Source organism: Bos indicus, chromosome 14 (genome assembly GCF_029378745.1).
Source record: "Bos indicus isolate NIAB-ARS_2022 breed Sahiwal x Tharparkar chromosome 14, NIAB-ARS_B.indTharparkar_mat_pri_1.0, whole genome shotgun sequence".
Classification (NCBI taxonomy): Eukaryota; Metazoa; Chordata; class Mammalia; order Artiodactyla; family Bovidae; genus Bos; species Bos indicus.
In genome coordinates this window covers 70,666,662-70,671,660 of record NC_091773.1, presented here as the reverse complement: position 1 = coordinate 70,671,660, position 4,999 = coordinate 70,666,662, and the positions used below count along the sequence as shown (strand labels likewise).

General features: G+C 44.0%; 1 long non-coding RNA gene across 1 annotated transcript; it reads left to right on the top strand.

The window, feature by feature from the left end:
• Window positions 1–317: 317 nt before the first annotated feature.
• On the top strand, window positions 318–3,974 carry LOC109568301 (uncharacterized). The gene is made up of 3 exons (XR_002182225.2): window positions 318–495; window positions 1,561–1,682; window positions 3,840–3,974. It is a non-coding gene; the product is annotated as an uncharacterized lncRNA (long non-coding RNA).
• The last annotated feature ends 1,025 nt before the right edge of the window (window positions 3,975–4,999 follow it).

Genomic DNA, 4,999 nt, shown 5'->3' with positions numbered 1-4,999 from the left:
GGACACCCAGAGCCTCAGACTCTGAGCTTCAGAAGGGACCTCAGTGTGCATTCTGGTTGATTGGGTCTACCGCGTCCCCCACACATGTTGGGAGTTAGAGAAACAAGAATGAAGAGGGTTATGGGTTGAACTGCATCCCCTGAAAAGATGTGTCAAAGCCTTAATCCCCAGCACTTGTGGATGCACCCTTATTTGGAAATAAGGTCTCTGCAGATGTAATCAAGTTTCAGATGAGGTCATTAGGGTGGCCCCAATCCAATACAACTGCTGTCCTTCCCAGAGGAGGAGGGATCCTGGGACAGACACAGGAGAGGAGAACACCATGTAACAGATGGAGGCAGAACGCGAAGGGCTGCAGCTGTGAGCTTAGAGAGCCAAGGACTGCTGGCAACCCATCCGAATCCAGCAAGAGGCAAGGAAAGATGCTCCCCTCCAGGTTTCAGAAGGAGCCTGACCGTGCCAATACCTTGATTTCAGACTTCAGCCTCCAAAATGGTGAGATGAGTGAGACATCTCTGTTGTTTCAAGCCACGTGGTTTGTGACGCTTGTTTCAGCAGCCCTAGCAAATGGATACTTGGAGAAGGAAATGGCAACCCACTCCAGTGTTCTTGCCTGGAGAATCCCAGGGACGGGGAAGCCTGGTGGGCTGCCGTCTCTGGGGTCGCACAGAGTCGGACACGACTGAATCGACTTAGCAGCAGACTTAGCAGCAGGAAATGGATACAGAGAGTTAGGCAAACTGCCCATGATCCCAGGGTGAGTGATGCCTGAGGACACACCAGAGCACAACCCTTGTGAGTCCCACTGCAGAGTCAGTCCACTGTCCTGGCCTTTATTCCTCTGAGGCATCACAGCTGAGTTGTACGCACATGTGTTCTCTTACATCTTGTTTTTGTTCCGGATTTCTATAATTTCCCTCAAACAGACTTCCCTCACCTCTCCCTTTTTTTGTTTTGAAAAACTTGAAACAGAAAAGTTGAAAGAATAACTCAAGGAACACACATATTTCCTACATCTAGACTCACCAACTAACATTTTGCCATGTTTGTTTCTCTCTCTCCATGTTTTGGGAGCCCTTATCTTGAGCCCCTTGAAAGTTGCAGCTCTCAGGACATTTCACACCTAGAATATTTCAGCACCAATCTCCTGAATTCTGAATTCTCCTGACCAAAGACATCCTCCTTCATAACGCTCAGAGGCAAGGAATTTAGCATCAAAAGGATAATCAAACACAGATTATATTAAAGGTTCTCCAATTTGCCCCCAAATGTCTTTTATAGATATTTTTTCCTTCCTCCCCTCCCTTTCCCTCTACTCTCTCTCCTTCCTTCAGTGTCCTTCAGCACCATATCCCCCAGCTGCCAGGTCTCTTTGGTCTCTCAATTTATAGCATTTACCCACCTAGGTTTTTTTCCCTTTTTGGTCTGGCTTTCATAATGTTGACATTTTTGAAGAGTCCAAGCCAATTGCCTAACAGAATGTCCCACCATCTGGATTTGTCTGCTTGTTTCCTCATGATCAGATTCAGGTTAACCATTTTCTGGTACGAATATTCCCAGGTGAGGCCATGCACTTTCCACGGCATCTCAGGGAGAACCTCGAGGCAGTCAGTAACTACTGTGGCTGCAGATGCTGGGTTCACTGGTGATGGTGGGGCCCGTCTGGTCTCCCCACTGGAAAGGTACCATTCTTTTCCTGTTGTCATTAATGAATTGTCTGTGGGGGATATTTGAGAGAAGACTTGTCCTTAACTACTTAATACAGTACATCCAGAGTTAACAACAAATGCTGACTTGGTATTAGATGTCACTCCACAACTGAAATGCAATACCTAACACGCCCTGCTTGATTTACCACATGTTTTTCGTTAAGAGTTGAAGGGGGAGTTAAGGTTAAAACTAATCCTCCTTCTTTACAAACCGCCTGCCTACGGAAATCTGATGGTCATTCTCATAGTTTCACCAGCACTTACAATATTATCCAGGTATTGGCCTCAGGCAAGATTTCTGACTACCTAAAATTGACATTGAAAGTTAAGAAGCCATACCCCCTCAAAAGTTAACTATATCAAATAGTTAACTTGTTGCTGCCGCTGCTGCTAAGTTGCTTCAGTTGTGTCCGACTCTGTGCGACCCCATGGATTGCAGCCCACCAGGCTTCATGGACTCTGTGCGACCCCATGGATTGCAGCCCACCAGGCTTCTCCGTCCATAGGATTCTCCAGGCAAGAACACTGGAGTGGGTTGCCATTTCCTTCTCCAATGCATGAAAGCGAAAAGTGAAGTCGATCAGTAGTGCCCAACTCTTCATGACCCCATGGATTTCAGCCTACCAGGCTCCTCCGTCCATGGGATTTTCCAGGCAAGAGTACTGGAGTGGGGTGCCACTGCTTTCTCCCCATTAACTTGTTAGGTAACCTCAATGCTCAAACCTGAAAATTACGTTAGGTAAATGAAAAATTTCTCAGCCCATCAGTATCGCAATAGTCCAAGTATCACGGATAACACAGATCTTACGTGCTTACACTTGGCAGCGTGGTATTTTCCTTGTTGGCTATCACACAGGACATGAACTTGAGAAAGCAGGACAAAAATAGATCTCCAAAGCCATGTCAATCATCTTTGAGAGGTCAAAACTCCTCATGGCTTTAATAGAAAGTTACTGCTGTGATAAGTAGTATAAAAGAAAAACACACCTACGTCTCTGCATGAATATTAAGCAAGGTGATTTCGAGACATCAGCCACCAAGGCCACCCTCAGGGACTTCGTAAGCCACTAAAGTTTGGTTCTGCTGTGAATTCCTGTGGAGTTTTTTCTGCAGTGATTTCCCCCCTGGACTGCAGGTGCCATGAGAACAGGGGTTGGTTTGGTCCTGTTTGCCCTCCAGTATTCAGAACAGTGGGCTTCCCCCATTGCTCTGCAGTAAAGAATCTGCCTGCAATGAGGAGCCAGAGGAGACACAGGTTCGATCCCTGGGTCAGGAAGATCCCCTGGAGGAGGGCATGGTAACCCACTCCAGTATTCTTGCCTGGAGAATCCCTTGGACACAGGAGTCTGGTGGGCTACAATCCATACGGTTGCAAAGAGTCGGACACAACTGAAGCAACTTAGCACGCACACATACTTTCAGCAAGAACAGTATCTGGGTGTCCAACAATTACTGGTTGAATGAAAGAATGACTCAAATAGTGCTCATCAGGTTAGGTCAATTCAACACTTCTAAGGAACCAATGAAACCTCGTGGACCTTTTATTCTCTTTTTTCCCTTAATTTATTTTTAATTGGAGGATAATTGCTTTACAATGTTGTGTTGATTTCTGCCATACAACATCATGAATCAGCTATAAGTATACATGTGTCCTCTCCCCCTTTGTTTTCTTTTAATTACAAAATTTGGTGCTAAGGTGTGGAAAGGGCCCTTTTTAGCTTCTCTATCTCAACTTCCAACAGCTTAGCTGGCCATTTCAGGGTGGACAGCATACCTCTATGTGCCAGACTGGGTCACAATTCTACCCCTTAAAGCCCATGTTTCTCTCTTTTTTAAAATACAAAATAGGAGCCAGAAAGGACATGGAATATTCCATCATCTCATCCTCTCTTGTGTGTTTATCTCCTTCCAATATATCCATTACTGGGTTGCTAAAGGTCATGGGGAGAGTGAAGCCTGTGGATTATTAATAGAATACATAATTCGCTTAAATAACATTTTTTTTCTCCACATGATTTTGTCTAAAAATATTGTGACGTAAAATTTGTATTTATCTCCTTTAGCATTTGAGAGTTAAGCAGAATAAATGATCTGCCCTATAAACATAATTTCATTGTTGTTCACGTGCAGATGCTTTAGTTTCAAGGAAGCTGAATCAACCAGCGCACACGGTCACTTGAATCAGGACACTCCAGACACAGAGACGGGAGACAGTTCAGAGCCAAGGACAGAAGGGCCAGGAGAGAGGCTCTCCTCTCGGGAGGAAGTGACAATAATAAAAATTTAAATATAAGAAGAATAGTAATAGTTTGTGCTTATTGCATGCTTATTACTTCTGTTTACAACAGCCCTTTGGCTATTATTTCCGTTGAAGAGAGGAGAAAATTAAAGCTTAGCAAGGTGGTGACTTGACTGCAGTAATGAGTGAGCAATAATTTGAATCCTCTGACTTCAGAGCCTCTTACTTCACCACACACAGGGCTGCTTCCAAATGCACAGTAGAAGAGCCTGCTATTTACAAGTGTTGTCTTGCAAAATTTCCGGGAAATCTTTGATCATTTTTTAAAGCATTTTTGCTGGAAGGAATCCTGTAAGATCATTGCCCCAGAGTTCAGATAGGGAAATCCCTATAGTATTCTTCTTAAATCTAATACCTTTTGATATTATTCAGCCCTTTTATCATCTTTGTCATTCTCCTTGAATCCCTCTAGAAAGATGATACATTCCCTAAAATTATGGATATAGCTCAACTCCTGAGAGGCATCCATTTGCAAATAGATGAAAAGCTTTGCCACTGTAGGTGAGATGAACAAGGTAGACTGACAACGTGGCAGGTTAAACATTCCATTACCACTGACCTGCTCAGACACACAGACACAATGGCTCACTCTCCTGTCCCCTGGTGAAAAATCAGGGGAGAAAAGGGGCCCATATATACAAAGGTTACTTTTTAATCCAATACCTGGAAAGAAGTAGAAGGTTTACAATCATCAAGCTTAATCTTATCTAAACTTCCGAAGATTTTATACAGAGGGGTGAAGGTTGAAGGGATGGGGATGGGAATCCTTCTAAAACCAGTATTCATGTTGGCAACAGCAGCTCTCCAAAGCTACAGTTCACATTCTGCAGCACTGTGGGCACTTTTTTTCTCTTATACCCACCCCCCTCCACAATCCCCCAGACACATACTAGAAAAACATTCAAAGCCAGTTTTTAAATGCAAGCATACATTTTTTCTTTCTCGCAAATTAGTTTCCCCTTTATGTAGGTATTGTTAAACCACTGACAGG